General features: G+C 36.4%; 1 pseudogene; it reads right to left on the bottom strand.

The window, feature by feature from the left end:
- Positions 1–14,567: 14,567 nt before the first annotated feature.
- Positions 14,568–22,233, bottom strand: part of LOC149262717 (aspartate aminotransferase, chloroplastic pseudogene) — an 84,559-nt pseudogene continuing 76,893 nt past the window's right edge.

The following is a 22,233-nucleotide window of genomic DNA, read 5'->3' as shown; positions in this document are numbered from 1 at the left end:
AAGAAATCCCTTTTTCCTCGAGTTTTTGTTTCCTAATTTGAGCTTTCATGAATGAATGAGTGGATGGGATGACAAGGAGTCTCCCCTCCACTCTTTTCTTGATCCATTAATGATAGGAGTTGGTTACTACATAATAGGAGGTAAATGTTTGGGTAAATGAGATAATTACTTTAGGTAATTAACTTAATTCAACTGGATCTTAATTTAATTAGAATAACATTAGGATAAATTGGGAATAGGACAAAGAAATTAAAAATGTAGGATATGCCACCATCATAAAACATATGTCAATCCCCCTCTTGCACCACCTTACCTTTCCCCACCAATCGATTCATAATCCCAGTCGTATTCTTCCCACCATCTAACCATTGAACCTTCTATTAAAATTCAAATAATCATTCTAATATTTTTTTCTTTCAAAATCACCATCACAACTACCTCATGGTGTGTAACAAACTTAGTAATGAAAAGGATAATTACACTATAAACAAGATCAAGTTTAAAGGTTCAAGTTCTAGAGATCACATAAGAGGTATTAGAAAGAAAACCACTATATATGGGTTGGTTAATGCAAGGTTTTTACATCTATCTCAAAACATTATAAAAGATTGCACTCCAATCATTACAATCATAAAAACTCAAAAAATAACTAGGAAGAAAAAGTACATTTACACGACAGTTGGTTCTAGATTTCACTTGATATTAAAGGGAAACTCTATAATAAATATTTGATAGGATTCATAGAGACCCTATTTATTATATTATTAACTTAATTGAATAGAATAAATCATTCCTTGACACTATTATTTTACCAAATAGTTAGAATATATGAGTTTTTCAAGGTTAATTTCACATACATATTGCAATATAATTGATTAAAAATGATAGCTCACATACTCATCAATCCCATGGAGTTTTAATAAAAATGTCATAATCAATTATGGAATTTCATCCATCATCATAAAATAATACAAAGGAGGAGAAGCAACAAAACTTTTCTTGTTCATAAAATGAGCTCCAAGGAAATTACTAGGTTTGCACCATTTTTCCTCATAACCATAGGCAAATCCTTTATGGATGCCATCCTCGTGCAAGGATATGAGACCACTAGGGTGAAGAAGAGAAATTTAGGACTCTTAAGTCACTCTTCTCTTTACGAAAAACTTCCTAGAGTTCCCAAGAGAGACATTGGTGGGTTCTTTAGTTAATCCCCAGGATGGACTAGTTTTGATATCAAATTTACCACTCGACACAACATAGGAAAGCACAACCTTCTTTGCTCTCTAGGCCATCAAGAATTTATTTTCTCTCTATGCTATTTCGTGTGTATAGAAAAGGTACTATCATTGTCTTCTTTCATATTGAAACTTCAACATAATTATGCTTTTTAGAAGATATATTGAACCTTTGATGGCTCCAAATAGGGCATCAATCTATACGGAAATTAAGATCTTTCCTATTCATTCCTCATGTCTAATATCACTTATAAATACCTCTTCTATTTTTTTATGGCTTATATAAGTGCTAGGTTGTGGTTTATAGTTTTTTTTATTAAAAGCCTCCCTTTTCTCCTCAATAAGTCTCTTTTCTTGAGGCCATCCTCCTCTAATTTGAATCCACTTGCATGAAATGAATTTGGTTAATGGGGTGAGAGGGAGGATTTTTTTCCTCCACTCCTTTCTTAGTTCCTTGAAATTAGGAGTTGGTTGTTTCAAATTAGGAGGTTATTTCTTGCATATAAGAATAATTAGTTGAGGTAATTAAATCATTTCATTCACTAACCAATTTAATTGGCATTACAAAATATGATAATTACATGGAAGAGGGTTATAATTAGGATATGGGAAAATCAAGAGTCATACTTCAGTCCCCTTGCACTGACTTACCTTTTCCCTCTAGTGGGCTCATAGCCCCTTAAGTTCTTTGTGTTAGCCTTGGAATGTTTCATTAAAATCAAAATGATTATGTGTGTATGTCTTTAAAAATCACCATGGAAATTGTGTCACAGTGTGGAACAAAACATAGTAATGAAAATCATAATTACAATAGAAATAAGATCATGTTCAAAGGGTTGAGACTAAGATATTACAAAGAAGGTACTAATATACAATATAATTATCCCTAGTTAAATCCCCAAAGAGTATCTTGTATCAAAAGAATGTATGCAAGATCAAAATAACTCACCGCTCAAATAGAAGATGAAAAATAAGGCATCATTCCTTGTCTAGTATCTTATACATGTATACAGGAATGTATAATGAATTTCATGAATTGTTAAGTCTCAATTGGGTGCAAAAAATAAACTAATGAAATGAGACCTACAAATGGCCTCCTAAATATAGAGGAATAGGAATATATTACAAGTTCTATGAACACCCTTTTATTACTGATGACAGGATCTTGAATCTAGGATATTTCCACACTCTAACAAAAGAGTATTTTGAAGATGCTCATTTGAAAGGATTTGTAGAACCATCCCATGTTTATCTTTCCTTGTCCTACTTTCAATATTCCTACACACAAAAATGTTGAGTCACTAGAATTAAAGATAACATAGATATATGGTCTAATTATAGGTTCTTTTCTAAAGGTGTGCTTTCACAAGTGGGAATTTATAATTATTAGTAATAACATTGTTCAGGAGAATAAAAATGAGGGTGCATGGGATATAAATAATAAATAATACATTCACATAACTAGCCCATTTTCAATATTGAAATATGGAGATATTTTATTTCCACATAATCTACAATCTTGAAATCGACATCCAAAACTAGTAGAGATTGTAAAGGTTAGTTACATATCTAATAACATTGCTTCTTCTCTTGAGATGAATTCAAGTGGACCCATACCATTCACTAATCAATTCAAACCTCATGTTACTCATTTTTTAGTTGAAAATATAATTTTGAAAGATTCATAGGTGGCACTTTTTAATGAAGGTTATGTTATAATGAAGGAACTTTCAAGATATAAGAGTGAAAAGACATTATATTTGGAACCTGTTGATGGTGCTGGACCCACCAACATGCCAAGGAATCTCCCTGGTAAGAAGTCCCAAGTAGACCTCAGACCATTTGGAGTAGAAGTCCCAGCAGTGGGTAGTAAAGTAATTCCTTAACCAAGGTAGCACGCAGAGGTAAGTATGATAACTTTGTCGGAAGCAAGTGTGTGACCTTGCAGCGATTCAAGTGAGATGCATGGGGGTTCTAACACACAGAGGGAAAAAGGAAGTGTGTCCCTTAGAAGCTTGTAATAGTACGTAGCCTGAAAGGAACACACGAGCGGAATGACATCACAGGCTGGAAGCGGAATAGTCCACAATCCAAAGTGACGGGTTAAGCCAACAACACGTTTGCAACAAGATTCATACAATTGGATACAAAATAGTTCATACACAAATGCGTAAGTTAAATAACATACATTTCTAAAGCAACCATAATAGTCCAACTACAATAACAACCTATGCATAAAAATGTGTTGGCTTTGTTATATATTATTAAGTGAAAGTTCCATCCATACATACACCATTCAAAGCCACTAGCCCTAATAGTGGAACATTACAGTCAACACCGCTTGCTGCTCCAAAGAGGTGTACTCACTCTACATTGTGGATAAGCCAAGGCTTGTCACAATACTCTCCAAGCCTTCTCTAAGCAATGCTTAGCCAAAAGCTTGGATCCCAAAAGCCTATACTATGAGTTATGAGGTTTTATATATAGAAAAGGGTGGGGTGTCCCTTGACACTCCCCTTTGACTCTTGGACTACCCTCATGAATCTTCACATTACATAGTGACTATTCACATTCCACTAGTGACACTTTGAGTTTCACTTACAACATATTTACAATAACATAAATTTCCACATGTACCCATGTGAGACAAAATAGGCTAGAGACAACCTAACAAGACAAAACACTATGACTCCAAGGTTTGGGGAAAGACCAACTCGGAAACATCCGATTGATGCTTCTCGGTCATGTACTAATGCCAAGCTTGGTATTGTGTTGTGATTTCCCCAAACTACTTGAGGTTGTCTTGCTGAAAGCAGACTCTTGCCTCCATGGCATTCGAGCATGTGGTCTTGGAACATGTGTTTGTCTCGTCCTGAAGCATGCACAACATTGTCCTGGGTTTGGTTGGACCACCAATGTACTTCTACACGTTGTCTGTGCTCATATGCAAGTCATCACTAATGGCCTCGCGCATCAACTGCTCCATGTACCTGTCGACTTGCAGCCAAACTTGGTTCTTGTGCTTAGTTTTGGTCTCTCTTCCTTAGTTGTTGGTTGTTCCATCTCATCAACCTGTATTAGCGTTGTTTTCTTTGTCATTGTGCCTTGCCTTTGTTCTTTTTCATGTTTCTTCTTCTCAACTCTTTTTCTTCGTTTGACTCTTGTTCTACTTGTTGTGGGCTCCGTTCTGCTACCTGCAAGCTCTGCTTTTCTCTCTTCCTTTGCTCTATTATCTGTGTCCTCTACTTCCTTTTGCTTCTATTGCAAAATCTACTTGCATGAAGATTGAATCCACTTTCGCTTTGCAACTTTTTTCTCCCTCTGTTATGTCAGCAATTTCTTCTTTCCTTGATCCTGTACTCGATTGTTGCCTTTTGCTGGTCTTGCTGCCATGTTAATGTTGACTCATTTTCTGTAAATAGTTGGCCATATACATATATTTGCAAGTAAATTGGTGCTTACTCAACTACTTCCCCAGTACTACTTTTAGTGGTTGCTCTTGAAACAACTCTCTTTAGTTCCATGGTGCAATGACTACTGGAGAGAAGTGCTTGACGAGTGTGGTACCTGTGGGACAGAACGAACACTCATGGAAAGTAAACATTAATTCTTACAAATCTAACTTCAAAACATGATCAAGCAACAACCAGGGCATCTAAAGAGAGGAATTCTGTAATTTTGACTGAGAGGGGTGACTGATTGACTGTGTAAATTGCCCACAGCACAGTCCCAATAGTCAGTGTGGAAGCATGATGACTGGAATTGAGCAATGCCCAGTTTAGTTTAGGACATGGCTTCGGATAGACTGCATATTGCATAGTCTCAGTGACCAAGCTGGGAGATTGGCTCCTGGAACTGCATAGTGTGTAGTTGAAGCCAACCCAGGATAGACTCTGCGCAATTCCAAAATCCAAGGTAGAGGCCTTGAGCTCCTAGATTGCACATGCATGTTGTGAGATGTGAGGTCAGGGCAAGGGGAGCCCAGATCTGCCCATGGGGAGTGTGCAAACAAGTATATCTGAAGGATGGTGTGATGTTGAGTGCAGATCTGACTAAGTGTATATGTATTCATGTGAAACAAGTGTAGCAACTGATTAAACTGAAGGAACACGAAGCATGTGAAGGGAGTCACTGCAACGACGATCGTTGGTGCAAAAACGGAAAAACTCATGTGACACTTGGGGAAGGAAATGTATAACTTGAAACAACACTTCTACAAGCTAAAACAAGTTAAAACACTAGTGGTCATTCAACGAAATGAGCAAAATAACACTCTCACAAGCTAACCAAGCAAAAGTGATAGAAAAAGCAACATAAGATGATAAAAGCAAAATTCACCCTGAAAAGTGATGACAATGCTTTGAAGGCTCCCTAATCTCCTAGGGAAGTTGGAGCTTGATGATCGAATGCATAAGTGATCTCTAGAGGCGTCCATTACGTATATTTGAGCATATGGAGTTCATGACGTGTATGCTTGAGATCAAGGACAACAATGACACTTGGCAGAAACTTCTAAAAATGGCAATGTGTCACCTTCAGGAAATTACTAATATATCCCTACTTCCTAGGGATACTTTTCCTCTTAGCTTATTTCTTTTTGGGAAAACTTCCATGCACTTCCTGGAAATATTGGATAGTTCTAGGAAGGGTTGGGCAACTCTCTGGTTAATGCACTGAGCAGTTTCTGAGCACAGTAGGTTTTGTGAAAATTCTGGGTTGAGTGGCTCTGGGTTGCCTCTCAGGCTCTATGCAATTTCCCAGCTGAAGGCAGGTTTTCAGCTGGCTCTACGTAATTCTTGATTTGAAGGCTCACTTGGTGCCCTAGATTGCTCTGCGTAGTTTCCCAACTGAAGACAAGCTGCCAGATGGATCTACGTAATTCTAGATCCAAAGCTCACTACTGGGTTGCACTATGCAATTCTTGAGAGAAGGATCACTATTGGGCTTCACTGCGCAAATCCTGAGAGCAAGGATGACTTCCCTCTAGGACTACACATTTTTCAAAGGCAGTGCAAGAACTGGATGCAACCAAGTCACAGGGGGTTAGCTTGTGGTTAGACAACCAAGAAAGTAAGTGACACAAGCTATAAGGCAAAAGATAAATTCAAATGAAAACACAAGTACCTGAGCAATGCAAGACAAGCTGCTAAGATTTAAGGAGGGAGGCTCCAAAATGAATCTTAGGAAAAATTTTGTCGGGTGGTTGTAGCCGTTGTTAGTGTTAGCCTTGTTTGCCTGTCACTAGTGATCAAATATACTTTTACCAAGTCTGTCAGGGGGTCTCAAAATCAAAATTTTACCATCCCACTAGGTTTACAGAGTAAAATTTGGTTACTGTCTAGTTGGTCTAGGAATGAGTTTAGTCTTTTGGGAAAGTCGAACATGTTGGTCACCTATCTCATTCAGATGAAGGTGTCATAATAAAAGAAATTTTTCCTTATATCAGTCATCATCATCATTCCATTAAGTTTCAGTTTTTTTTTTTTTCATTAGGTCATTAGGGTTTTCAAGGTCCACTATTACCATGTGTAAATCCAACATTGAATAAAGCATGACAAGCAACTCTTTGACATTAACTTGTTGAGTTTTCGCAAGTTCATCATGATTTCAGTTTGAAAGGCTCCAGGAGAAGAAGTTCCAATGTTCAAAAAGTGAAATTACAGCCCAGGTTTCAACCTTCTAAGGTGACTCAGTTTTAAAAGGTGAAAAATCAGTTTTTCAAAGGTTTGTGGGTCCCATTTATTTTCAAAAAGGAAATTAATTTGCCTATATAAACCAAAAATCCCCAAACTCATCTTATTTGCCTCTCATTCCTCATTGTGCATCGAGCTTTCCCTTCCATTGGTGATAAAAAATCGATTTTCTAGTCAAATTTAGCAAAAAACCTTCGGCGTTGCACTTCCAGAGATTGCGCTACACTTCTGAGGCTGGCACTACGCTTCTAGACACTGTGCTCCGCTTCCAGAGACTGCATTGCACTTGTGCCAGATTAGGTTAAAAACGCCCAGAACTCACCCAAATCGGAATTTTAAGCTTGCAAACCTAGGCTCATCTACAAGTAAGTATACCATCTTACTATACTTTTTATTTTGCAAGATGAATTCAAAGCTAAAGATTTCTTCATTAGGGTTTCTAGTGAATTTTCCATGAAATGATGTTAGGGTTGATGATGGTCATCTAGTTTTCATAATTTTAAACATGTAAAACCTCATCCTACACCTATACACATGTTTAATATGCTACATGAACCACTGAACCAACTACAAAACACTAAATTACCTCACCAAAAATGAAACCCTAGCTCATTCTTATGGGATTTGGACAGTTTTCCTAGAAACCCTATTTTTCCTTTTTCACAAATATATCATTCCTTCATTTCACTTCCTTTCATCTTCATAAGTTGTTCATAGTTCATATTCACCTCCTACAAATTCCCCTTGCCATTTTTTCCACTCCACCTACCCATCAATTCATTTTTCACTCATCCCTCACTGTTTTTTTTTCTCATTTTCCTACTGCTAGGGTTTCTATCATCATGGAAGGAGATTCTTCACCAGAAAGGAAGAAACATCACAAGGGAGGAAAAATTCTCAGATATGAACCTTCAAACTACAATGAGATTGATTCATCACCCTTTATCAAATAGTACTTTGAAGATGTGAATTGCCTAGATTTTTGTAAAAGGGTGTGTGAAGTAGGTTTCCATGAGCATTTGACAGATTGGGTTACTACTCATTTTAAAGGAGAAAGTGCCATTATTGCTGGTGTTGACTTCACATTTTCAGTGGATTCTATTTCACTTGCTACAGGGTTGCCAGATCATGGTGAATATTGGTTCAAGGGGATGAACTTAGATCTTGTACATTATAGATCTTTCTTGAAAACACCATACAGGGAAACCCATACTCATATCATACCTTTCAGGTACTTGTTGGAGAAGTATGCTCCATTGATGAAAGTTGTCATGAAATTCTTTACCTGTGAAGGAAGGTTCTCTAGACTATATGCCTATCACATCCAGCTTCTAATGCACTTTACAACTCAGAAACCTCTAAACATGTGCAACTATCTATGCAGGAGCCTTTCCAAGATGTCAGAGAAAGTACAAGTGAAGAACAAGGAACACTATCCTAGTCTCTTTCATCATAGTCTGATCAAGACTATAGTGCTTCATCAACTTGCAGAGAAGAACATGTCATGGGAATATTTCTTGGAAACAGCTCTGAAATGGCATGAATCCAATGTGGCAGCTCAGCCTTCTAGCATGCCAACACAGCAAATGGAAATTGGGTCTTCAAGCAAATCAGTGGAAATGCCTAAATCACCTAAACTTGAGGTGACTAGGATGTACAAAAGAGGAAAGAGGCTTGTGTTTGCTTCTCATGGTGAGAAAGGGGCCAAGCCTTCTACATCAGCAAAACAGGGACCATCAGTGCAGGATAAGGACTTGGTTGAGCATGAGTTTGAGTTGGTTGACTTAGAAGTAGAAAATGAGACCTCAAGCATGCAGCAGATGATCAGAGACAAAGATTATCAGATCAAGGAACTTACAGTCAACATGGAAAGAGCAAGGTTTATCATTTCATTCCTAGAACAAGAAAATAGTCAACTGAAGGCAAAACAATTGATCATGGAAAAGGAGAAAACTAAACTATTGCAGCAAGCAGGCAAGGGAAAAGTAGTCATGGAGATTAATGAGCCTGAAGGAACAAAAGGAAAAGGTAAGAGAAAGAGGCCAAGAACCAAAGGGCTTAAAAAGGCATTAAAGGAAGAAGAAAAACACATCTTATAGGATGAGGAATTAGAGCCATAAGACAAAATTGCATTAGAAGTCAATCAAGACAAAGAATACTGGTTAGACAAGGTCAATGACCATTTAGAGAAGCTTCTAAACAAGGCTAATATCGACAATCAGCTGCTAAGGCACATGGAACATCATTACCAAGCTCAGAACATGATTTGCAATGTTAAGGTCAAGCAACTTGAAAACAAGCTCAAAGAAGCCCTAAAGGACCAAAATGATAAAGGAAACTTGGAGATGCTTGCTGAAGCATCTATGAGGGCTTAATATGCCTCATTTCACATCTCTTGACCAATATTTTAGAAATTTTGATCATTTTTGGTTTTTTGGAAATTTTAGTGCCTTACGCAGAAATTTAGCTAGTCCCAGAGGTGCTGCGCTTTTTCCTCAGGCACTCAATTCAGGAATGGTTTGCATTTTTGGAAATCCCTTGGCATCCTCTCAAAACCCATTTCTTCAAATTTTCTAGAGGAGGCCTAAATTTTGAGAAAAATGGGAAAAAGTGGTCAAAAATCAGCTTTCTGGACCTCTTTTTGACAGGTGTTGCGCTTCTGGAGTGACCTTGGGAGATTGGATTTTTGAAGGCCTTCCCATGGGTCATTTTCAAAAATTCAAGGTGTTCTGGAAACTAGACTTGAAAATATAGTTGAAAATTCTTTCAGATATTCATTCGGAACTTCGGAAGGCACCTTAAAGTGGGATAAAAGTCAGCGCTGTGGTTCTACAATTTCCTGTGTTTTTTATTTTAAATTTCACTATGTAAATTTCCTAGTTTTCAGTTTGACTTGGTCAAAGTCAAAACTCTTAATGTAATTGAACTTGGTTCGAAGTTAGATGATGTAGGCATGAATAAATTCACATGATAGGTTGTTTTTGATGTTTAATAGGCCTCATTGAGGAAGTATAGTCCAAAACAAAGTCTACAAGCAGTGTTTGTATTTGACCTTCTCACTCTCACCTGTTGGTTGAGAGAATCTTGCAATCAGTTCCACCGCCTAGGAATTCAACTCTTGAAGAATTGAGTCTATATGTACTATTTCTCATTCAGAGAGAAGGGTTGGACTTTTGTGGAGGAGGCTTAGATGTTATGATCTTTTCAGCTAATACAGGAGCAGTTGCAACTATTTTTCAGGAACTCTAGTTCTGTGAGTGTATGGTGCTTGTTCAATATTTCTATCAGTTTCTAATGGCTAAATTATCTTTCTTCACATGCTTTGTCTTCTATCTATGAGTTACCTTGCAGTTAAATAGATAGGATTTTTGATTTCAAGCTCTTTTTATGTGGTGTTCATAGTTGTGTTTATTTCTTCGAAACGCTAACGAACTCATACTTACATATGCTCATTAGTATCTTCAAAACTTTCTAATCTATACTACATTGACAATATTTCAAATACACCATAGCCTTCAGATGCCTAGCTCCTTTCTATATTTGTCTGTGCATTCCTAAAGCCTAAACCTAATCACTGGCTCTAAACCCTAGTCCAGCAAACCCTAAAATCCCAAATTCACAAACACACAAACAAAACATACATATCTAGCCTAAAAACTTTGTTATTTAAAGCTATTCATTGATAAAAACTTTGAGATATCCCTCTCAGGCTCAGTAGGGCTAGCTACTGAGCTAAAAGTGGTTTGAGGTTACCTCTTTTGATCTCCTCCTCAGCTTAGGAAATTGTAGAGGCTAACAGCTGCTACAACAAAACCCAGTATCATGATCATTGAAAAAAATGATAACTTTGGTGAAGAGATAAATTTTGATGAGAAACAATTTAGAGCAACCAAGTAGATATGATGATAAAGTATACTTACGCTTATTTTCACATCTCATTCCAATCTCTCAAGATTGCAATAACCATTATCATGATATCATTGAATGCTGGATGGAGTCATAATTTTCTTAATGGTTTCTTCAAAGTAGTAAACATTAAATGCTTCCTTGTTGTGAATGAATTTTTAAATTCTTACATATTTTTAATGATACAGAACATAGTATACCAAACCTCTAGACCTATGCATGACCTTGATGTTCTTGTAGGTGTTGATATCTTTTGATGGTTATATTGGCTTTACAACTTTACACAATTTTGAGCAAGTTGGTGTAGGTTAGGTTAGAAATAGTTTAATTGTTTTTAGATGTTTTACTACTTCAAAAATAAATTTTTCTACTTAGCTTGAAATTATTCTTATTTCATGGAGTTGGTCCTTAGACCACTGGTCTACACATTTTAGGTTCTCTTTACTTTATATTAATTGCATAGTTTGTTGTTTCAATTTATTTACCTAGAATAATTTATCCATGGTATTAGAGACTATGCTTTATTCTATCTCTAAAACTAAATTTTGGTTTAAGTGATAGCTATCTCTTAATCTGGAATATGACTTTTGTGTCGAAGTCCCATGATGTTCATAAAGATGTGAAATATTATTCCTTAACCATAAAATATTGAGTTAGGAACCAAAGGAGGTTAGGATAGAAAAATATATGGTAGGTATGTGCTCATACATTGGGAAACAAAGGGCTTTGCTTAATTGGAGATTACTCTTAGAATCCTACTTATTAAAAAAGAAGGGTTAGTCTAAATTTGGTTGATGACCTCCTATCTTGGCATATCTTTACCTGACACTATGATTTCATGTATGTCTCATATCAACCACTAGTTGTTTGAGTTATGATTGTTCATTCATAAAGTGAAGGTTGGCATGAACACATGTAAATTACCAAATCTAAGATATTTTCATGTGAATTTAATGGTAGGCCTCATGTAGAACATGATGTATGTAATGAGATAGATATTCAAATAATGATAGGATTGAGAAGTTTTACCTAATGAGTTTACCTCAAATGTTGTTACAAGAGCTAGAGGGTTAAAATAAATTCCAATGCTCATTGAGATTTACTAGTCAAGATATCAATGCATTATTTATGATCTCAAGGACGAACATAAGATTAGAAGTCATGATTCACCATTTTCATAGAATGATTTGGATGATTAACTCAATAGACTAAGTGTCTATACGTTGTAATTATCATCCAAAATCAATAGAATTCTCTATTTGTGACAAATAGATCTTCTTATATATAGTCACAATATTTGATAATGTTCCTATAGCATATAGTATATAGTCTCGTATCCAAGAATAGAAATAAGCAAGGGTAGAGGTGTTATGAACATAAATATGCATAAAATAGACATAAATAATAATCATAAATATAATATAATTAAAAATTATGATAAGACATGTCACAAATGACATGACTCTTTATGAATGGGCACTATTGTTTAGATATATATACAAGACCTCAAATGTACTCTCATCATCATATTTTCTATTATCAATTACTTATATACTATTTTATATTGTTCACGTGGATTTCTTTATATTACAGATGTCTTAAATATTTTGTGTGATAACAAACTTTGTTCCTCATGAAGGCAAGATTGTCACTATATATCAGCTTGAATTCTGTGTGCCATCTGCCTAGATTTCCACTACTGGGAATAATGTACCACTCATGGGAGACCACCCGATCAACTATTGAGTATTCGTTTTGGGCTCTTCAAAAGTTCCTCTCTTATGGGAGTTTTTCCTCAACTCCCTATGCTCGACACTCCTTCTACTTCTACCACAACTCTTATGCATATGATCTCTTCCAGCAGCTATGGACCCCATCGACCTCTTGATCCTTGGGTGGTGTCGCCTGTATTATGGAAGTTGATCAAGCTAGTGAGCACCCTCTGCTTTGGTTTTTTATCCAACCACTCGCCACATAAAAATGTTAGGGTCTCCCTATTCCCTATGTCCTTCACTAGATTTAGGCTTTTGTCTACTCTTATTATTGTAATTAACAAAAAGTAAGAAGTAAAAGGTAAATGAAAAAAATCCTAGGGTTTTGAATAAATGAAAGAGTAGATAAGATAATCTTGATTCTTCACTAATTTCCATGGGTGGTTTACAAGCTCATGCTTTTAGTAACCCATGGTAATTTCCCATGGTGTTTGCAAGGAAAAGAAAAACATATAAATATAAATATCACATTGACTGAATGATAGGTTATATATTTTTAAGTGGAGGAAATTATCCAAGGAGTTAAAAGTGTGTAAGTGGATATATATTTAAAAGGTGAAGGAAATCATATATACAAAAAAGGGCATTAGTTACAAAAAAAAAAAAAAAAACATTAGTGAAGAAGTTCTAATTTAAAGTCAAAGAACTTATTAAAAAAAAGTATTATTAAAAGACTATTAAGCTAGAAAAGAAAAAGGGCATTCATCATTCTTGAAGTTTTGAAGTGCAAAAGGGCATCACTCTTTAATTAAGCGACTAAAGTTTTTGCAAAAATAATTATTCTGAAGTGGATAAAAGGTATTATATCAATAATACCTAATCATAAAAGTGTTAAAACATTAAGTGACATATTATGAAGTTTGAAAAATTAAAATGGAGACTTGTAGTGGAAAATTTCCTAAAAAATTTAACAAAGTTATTTTTGTACTATTTAAACTCAATGGAACAATTGCAGGAAGGGATGTTATGATCTCTATTCCTCCTACTTAACATGACAGCTATGTTGGTATTGAATGTGCTAACCAATTAGTTGTTCCTGAGTCAAATATAATTGAAACAATGGGCATTGATGAAAAACAGTATAACATGAGCAATTTATAATTGAAGGGGACTATACTTTTGTCTCTCAATTCACCATTAAATATTTATTTTGTGATGATAGTGACATTTTTATGGGTTCGCCCTAAATGGAATCATTAGGGTCCTTTATAAAAAATATGAAGAAGAATTTTTTGACTTTCTCCTACGAGAAGAAAAAAATAACGCTATAGGACATTGGAACCAAATTCAGTAACACCAGAAGACATAAAAATATATCTCAAAATTAATTATTCAAGAAAACCAAAAAGGAATGTAAAATCTACAAAAAGAAGTTGACAAATTATCATAGAAAAAAAAATGAAGAAATTGCTCGCCTTAAGGACTATAGTGAAAAATTAGTTACACACACTAATAAGCTTAAGAAGGAAAATAAGTTATTGGAAAAAAAGTACAACACTTTGTCAAAAAGGAAGTATCAAAATCTTCAAATGTAGAAATTCAAGTTGAAGAAAAAGGAACAAATATATGTCTTTTTCACCTCACAACTAAGTCAAATTTGAATCCAATTCAAGTAAAAACATACTCACACGTTGCAATTCAAAAAACATAAATTCTAAGAGAAGATCTAATAATCAAACCATTGGCATCAATACACAAATAAGATTGTATGTCAAAAATAAGTAAGGAAAATGGTACAAGTAGATTAAAAGAAAATCGGGACACAAGAACTCCTTATCGACACTCAAATCATAAGAGTGATCATCTCAACTAATCAACAAATCCATACCACTAGGAACATAAACAATTGATTTACATTCTGAAGAATATAAATATCAACATAATTAAATCGTATGATAACAATTCATCTTTGGAAGCCTATAGTGGAGATTTCCACAGAAGATTGATTTTGGATGGTTAGATCATGTTACAATTAGACAATGCAACAGGCACACAACATTGATAGCTCCTATCCATTTTGCATATAGACCGAAGTTCTTGATGTAGGACTAGAAACAAAAACTTCCATTCCACGAGCTACAAACATCCTTACAGATGATGAATCCTAATCAAGACTACCACTCACAAATCCTTGATAAGAAAAATCAAAGAAAGTAGTAAGATTCGTTTTCCTAAATAACATTAGTGGTATTCTCTCATTTCCCAAGAGTTGTATCAATTCCAGGTTGATTGTGGTCCAAACAATGAAGCAACACAAAAGACCTATTTGGTGCAACCTTCCTATCTACAATCATCCCTTCAAATTCTAGTCCTAGGGTTTTTGGATCATAATACTAGTATTCCGACCTTGGAACCCTAGTATCATTGAAAATGTTCTTGTGATATCCCCATGTTAGAGAAAAAATTAAGACTTGTACTCTAGGAAAATATCTTTGAATAAAGGTAGTAGCAATAAAGGTAGTAGAAAGGTGAAGAGAACCAGTTCTTGAAAGGTCTTGGATACTTACCATTCATCCTTGTTTGGTTGCATTATTGTTGGCTACCAGCAACAATTCCATAGTAGCCTTATTAAAAGTAACCAAACCTTTAATAGGGTGATACTCTTGATTGTCTTCTTCCTCCAATATCAAATTATTTGACTTTTTCACCACGTTGAGCACATAGGGTTGAAGATATTTTGTTCTATAACCTCCAATACCAAGATTAAGCTTGAAATTACTTGTATTGGATTTAAATGCTTTGGAAACACCCGAAATGGGATGTGGAGTTGCCATTGTCACTCCTTCAAAATGAGAGGTATCTATTGCAATATCCATGTTAATTCTTCTCACAACTTCCTTGTGACATTTTTTATCATAAGAACATAAACATTACTACGGTCATCAAATCATTGATTTCTTGATTGGAACCAGAAGTGTATGCTTTATGGTCATCTTTTCTCTTTCTTGCTATTGAAATTAATTTTATTCAGACACTTGGTTTCCACTTAAGGATCCTTGATTTTTCTAACCAAATCAATAGCCTGCTGATTTTTCATGACTTTCCACAATCAATCATTGGCAAAAATGAGAAACTATGTGGTTTCATTTATGTTGGTGTCTCTTACATCTACTAGTAAACTTAAATGTTGCTTCAAGCTCCTATCATCAAATGCACCAGTTGAAGAAAGGTGGCGATTAACTCAAGATATATCTCCTAAAAGGAGTGTCGTAAATCCATCCTTCTTCTTTATGTTTTGGTGTTCAACATAATTTGGCTCATGATAAATTGTTAACCCAATAACTCTGATAGCCTACACTATGTCTAGCTAATTTGGACAAAGTTAGAGTTGACTACAATTTATATATATCTCTTAATGGATTATGAAAATTGTGTATATTTTGATAGATGGTGGCGATGTGCCAATAAATAATCGTTGCAACTACTTGCAAGGGATGTAACCTAATCTCTTGAATGTTGATTGATATATATACTAGGGAAGCTATATAGATTAAATAGTTTATAAATGTTGATAAGCATCAATCCATGATAACCATAAAAACACTTACCCAGATTTAAAAAAAAAAAATCACAAAATTTAACTAATGTATACTTTTATTTTAAATTATTATCTATCATTAATTATAAAATCAATTAATATATGAGTTAAACATACATATGGAATACATTTGGTTTCTCTTCTCTGATGGAGTTGTGTTAAAGGCGGTGAAACAGATGTGGTTGTGACTGAAAGCTAATTGTTATAGTTAGAATGGATGAAATCTGAGTTGAATACTTTGTTGACCCATTGGAATACTTCCAAATTCAGTCGAAGCCAATTGTTGTTGCTATGATGTATTGTGTGTAAGTATTGGTTGGAGCTAGTTCATACCTAGATCGGGGCTAGGCTTCATTTTCCCCGGAAGAATTTTTGGCTTCGATGGAGGTTTTTGTTTTGATTCTTTCCTAAATCCTTAGTATTTTGATGGCGGGGAGGAGGTTCAGTTGCTAGTTTGGGAGTCAGATTTGGCCGCATGGGACATAGCCATGGACTTAGTCTTACTAGTGTTCCATACCTAGTGATGGTTTTCTCAGAAGGGTTTTCGGTGGATGGCTTTTTGGAAAATGCAGAAGTGTGAAAGGATCAGGTGATTTCACCTAATGGTGGTGGCTCAAGGCCTATCTCCTTGACAACCTTGATGCATGCTGCTCTAGGGGATCCAACACTTTGTGTAGTGATTGTTTCTAAGGACCCTAAAGAAGTTTAGATGACAGGTATGGTTTCATAAGAAGTTCCTTTGTTAGAGATATGTGAGGAGGTGAGGATTGATTATATTCAATGTTCAAAGGGTGATTAGAAAAACAATAAAACACAGTGTGCAAATACCGAGAAGAGGGGCTACATAATGGTTCTTGGTGATTATGTGTTGATCCATGAGGTAGAGAAGAAGGATGATATGGTCATTGTTGGATGGGCAAGGAACTAACATTTTAATGTTAAAACTCTCCAAGATTGAGTGGAAAATTAGGAGTGGGGGCAAAAAATCACTCCCCTCCTGACAACAATAGTTTTAACAAGAGGTTGGCTTAGTTTCCTCTTTAAATATGGACATCATGTTTGTTAGGTTTTGGTAAGAAATTGGGCAATAGAGTCAACCCCATTTTTATTAAAGCAATGGACATCTCTCTTTTATTGCAAAAAAAATCCTTGTAGAAAGCACCCATATGGGTGTGCATGTCAGGTTTACCAATGCAATTTTGGTCTTAGGAATCCTTCCATGAGATTGGGAATTATTTGGGAAAATTTCTAGATGCCAACATGTCCTTTCTAACGAAAGGTGCAGTCACTATGACACACATTCTGCTAAACTTGAATACTCGAGAAGGTTTGATGGTGGAGTTGGAAATTAGGTGTTCAAGTTACTTCCACTTACAAATTCTAGACTATGAAGGGATTTCATTTTGTTGTAGAAGGTGCCATAAGAGGACGCATATAATGAAGGATTGTACACTTCCCTTCCATGGAACGTTGAGTCACTCTAACACAAAAAAGAGGAATCTTCCCCAAGAGGAGACAAATGGAATAACATAAACTCCACAAGTTTTTCCAAAAAATGCTCAGGTCAACCCTCATCCTCCTCACTAGACCTCAAATGATGGGATCGAGAGGAAAATGTAGGATATGAACATAGGATAAGTTTAGGTAGTCATTGAAACCTTGGCCCCTGATACAAGAGGAAGCATTAGCTCTAGGTATTTTTCTTTCTTCCAATCCTTGTAATATTTAGTTTGTTCTTTTTCTAATTTGGTTAAGGTTTGGGATAGCACCAATGGTTGTGATACCTCAATTCCCATCCCCTCTGCAAATTCCAAACCTACCACTGTCTCCTATCAGTGTCCCCTTATTAATTTACACACCTCATTAATAGTTGTATCCCTTAGAGAAGAACAAATGGTTCACTAATTTGTTTCATTTGGCCATTACTTCCTGCAACCCCAACCTGCACAGGATACCAAATATACTCCTCATTGTGGGCTTTGGAAGACCTATTATGCTGCTAAGGGAAGGGATGGGGGAAGAAAATCACACCTAGCTAAAGTCCAAGTCAAGGCAAGATTGGGACGTGGATTTTGAGAAATGATTGTCCATTATTGGGGCACATAGAATAATAAAGGTCCTTATGGGGGTTACCTCATGATTGTTCAATATTTCAACTACAAGCATATGGCCAGCCCTTCCAAAAATTTGGCCCTTAGGAGGCTAGTCGATGTTAATTATCTAGACATACTACATCTACAAGAGACCCTAGGAGAGGGGAGCCTGGTAACCAAAGTACTAGAGTATTTGTTAAAATATTTGCGTTTCTTCTACTTTGATGCTCAAGGAAGGTTAGGTGGGCTTGTTATTGGAGGAAACCTATGTAGCATCAAGGCCCTAAATCAATGGGGTTTTGAGTAGGTTCTAAGCTTGGATTTCGTCTCTACCAATTTGGGTTTGGAAGTATGAGCGATAAATGTTTATGACCCTTTTTTAAAAAGACCATCTTTCTGGGAAGCCCTTCTCTAGAATCAAATTCTTAGCATAGAGAATCTGATCTAGGGTGGGGACCTTGATTTTTCTCTAGGTGCAGCTGAAATCTAGGGTCCTCATGTAAGATCAGACCCCTTGACAGACTAATTTGAGCATATTTTTACGGAACATAATTTGATTAATGTTGAATTGACAAAGGTTCAACCAACTGGAAGGAATAAGCAAGTAGGGGATGCTAGGTGGCAAAAATATTGGATTGTTTTCTCCCATCTCAAGAATTTTGTTAGGGCCTAAATCTACCTCAGGCTAAGAAAGGTAGGATCTAGGGTAACATCAAACCACGCTTAACCTGGTAGCTAGCCTTACCAGGTCGGGAGAGGGCTCTCTCCTTGTCAACCTCAAAAGAATATGATCAATAGGGCTTGAGATGACTAATGTAAAGACTAATTTTAGGCTAGGTATATGCTCAAAAGAGTTTAATTGAATTTAATTTTGGTTTGCTGGCTCAAATGTGAAAGGCAGATTTGGGTCTGGGGAATTGACACAGTCTTGCAGAGATCTCTATGGGGTGAGGTAGGAAAATGGTTTAGTACTTCAAATTGAGTGAGATGGAGAGCTTTAATACTAGTGAGGAGTTGAAGAGGGCATGAAAGTCTCAGGGATCCTCTTCAAATAGTTGAAAACATAAATAACTAAACAAACCCTAGGTAGAGCACTGCAACATCAATGAATTCTACCTTTATCCTTGTTTCATTTAGTTAAGATGAACATAGAGAGATGATGGCATACATAAACACATGTAAACTTGCAATTACAAAAGGAAAAACAATACCAAATCAAGTTGCCACAAGAATCACACAAAGTGCTGCAAACCCTAGTCTATTCCTTTGCCAAACTACAGAAATGAATATACAATAATGCTCAAAGCATTCACAAGAGTTCAACCTTTACCAATGACTGAAAAACTACTAGATATAGGCAACAAACAACTCATGCTAGGATTTAGGGATCAAAATCATGAGTTTAGGAGCTGTTTCAACAATATCTAAACTAAGAACTGAAAAGTAGGCAGTGGAACAACTTGCCTCTAAAACCTAGGAAACTGATTCATTCAGTTTCAAACTACCTTTTTATGATGCATCTACCTCCATGAGTGAAATTTTAGCATATTTACATAAAAATCAATCATGTTACATCAAATTACATCATGATTTTGACTATGAGAGAGAGAAAAGTCAAACTGAGAAAAAACTAGGCGAAAAACAGAGTTTTTTGGGCAAAAAAGTCAGCTTTCCATCCTGTGCGCCACGCCTCTATCCCTGTGCGCTGTGCCTTTTTTTAGCTGATTTTGGAGGCCTTCCCGTGCACCAAATTTTCTGCAAGTGGGATTTTTGGAAAGGCCCTTCTATCTAATTTCCAGAACAGGTGGAATTTCTAGATTTGGTGTCCATTTGCCCCTCCAAAAGTGAGTTCTCCCAACATTGCTTCCTGTGTGGCCAAAAAGGGGCAGAAAGGGCATTTTTGAGGTGTTTTTCACCCTTTTGGGAGCTCAAAACCTGAGAAAATTTCTTGGCCATGTGTAGGCATTCACATTTTTTCCTGAGGAATCCAAAAATGCTGAGTTTTCCTCCAAATGAGGTCCCTAGAAAAAGCGTGCGCCAGGTGGTGTTGTGCACCAGGAATAAAAACCTGTTTTTTGCTCCAAAAATTCAAAATTGACAAGAAGTATCCCAAATTTCTTGAAATTTGGGCTGAGTGTCCTACATCAAGTGCTATGTTGGGCTAAGGAAGCCTCAGCCAAGATATGGAGCTTGTCTTTCTCTTTTCTCTTCCTCAATGCTTTCCTCAACTTGGCCTTCAAAGTCCTAATTCTTTCTTTACAACTTTTGTTTCTTGCCAAATAGTGATAGGCCATGTGCCTCAACATTTTTTTCTTTTTTTTGTCCTTCTCCAGCATCTTTTCCAAGTGCATGTTTATCCTTTCAAGCCAAGATTCACGATCAGCTTCAATTTCTTGTTCAAGTGGTGTCAACTTGACTTTCCTCCTCTTGGCAGCTTGCCGGTTTTCTCTGATGTTTTGGAGCTCCATGATGGTTTTCTAATCCTCTAACTATTTGTTCCTTTGCTCAAGATAATTGATTATCCACTTGGCTCTTTCTAGGTTGATAGACAAGTGATGAATGTCATCTTGCTGCTCCTAAATGATCTCCTTGAGCTTTCAGCTCAAATCAGTGTCATCATCCTAAATGAGAATCAAATCTTCCTCTTGACCTTCTAAAGGTCCCTCATCATGCAATGGCTGCTTACCCTTGTCCTGTACCTGCTCCGCTGTTGAAGGAAACAAGACCCCTTCTACCCCGGGCGGAGATAGTACTCATTTTGCTACTACAAACAATCTCCTTGTGCCCTTTTGGTAAGTGACAAACACTGGCACACTAGTGGTTTGAGTCTCATGCAGCTCTTGCTGATGTGAAGGCTCTCCTGCCTCATGAAAAACTTATGGGGGCACTTGAGGACCTGTAAATACCTCATGTGAAATGAAATCCTCCCATGAAATATTTAGTAAACCAAGCTGATGCAAAACCACAATCTTGATCAATGCAAAGTGATAGATGTTGTTATACTGCTGATGAGGAGGCTTCCTTTGCACCAATGTGGTCATTTTCTCAATATTCTGGCAAATGAAATAGGGGAGGTTCATCATCCTCACCCTACTAAAATGCATCAACAATCTGATATGATAGGTGTATAGGCGAGAAAATCTGCCCTCACAGCTGAAATATTTGATTATGAGTTTCATAAGGGGAGCATATGTGTCCTGTAGGTACCTGAAAGGGAAGACCCTACTGACATGCCTCTGAAAACCAACCTTGATATAAGGCTCATAATAATCTTTGTCCACTAACTGTCCCTTATTCCACTGCTCACCCACATTTGGAATGCCTGTTGCTTGAGCTATAGTCTCAGGTGTCAAAGTGAATGTCACACCTGCCAAATGGACCTGGCCATTGTGAAGATGGAGCACAAAAAGTTTGGCAATCTCATGGTGGTATTTGACTCTTTCCACCATCTCATAAAATTAGTAACAAGATTGATGTCGGAAGCATGTTACAGCAAGAGGGTAAGCCAACAACTCAATAAGTGTAGTAGGCTCCTCCCAGTTATGTTTTCCACTCTTATGAGGTATCCTCAGTGCATGAATTTCTTTGGAGGAGTCACTGACTGTTTCCTCATTTCTGTCATAAGATGAATTTGACTCCATGTTTGCCAATGCTTGATTTTTCTTAGATGAGTATGAAGATATTTTATAGTGTCAATAGGTATTTGCTGCTAAACAACAGGGATTTGATGATAAGCACTGTGAATAGGGGGTTAGGGATGTTGCTTGTAGGGTTATTGGAAATGGAAGGGTTTGGGGAATGATGTTTAGGGTTTTGGGATATCAATTAGGGTTTGGGAGTAGTGGTTTTAGGGATTAGGGTTTTTGGTTTTGGGTATAGGGGGAAATAGGTAAGTGTAAGTGAAAGATGGAAGGATAAAAGTGAATGAAATTGTAGTGATGGGGTGTGAAAATGGTGGGAAGGGAATTAGACAACAAAATTGCAATTTGTAAACCC

This window comes from Pinus tabuliformis, chromosome 6 (genome assembly GCF_031772625.1).
Source record: "Pinus tabuliformis cultivar Carrire ecotype Pingquan chromosome 6, CPIR1, whole genome shotgun sequence".
In the NCBI taxonomy this organism is placed as follows: domain Eukaryota; kingdom Viridiplantae; phylum Streptophyta; class Pinopsida; order Pinales; family Pinaceae; genus Pinus; species Pinus tabuliformis.
The sequence above is the reverse complement of the archived record's forward strand: the minus strand, read 5'-3'. Positions and strand labels throughout refer to the sequence as shown.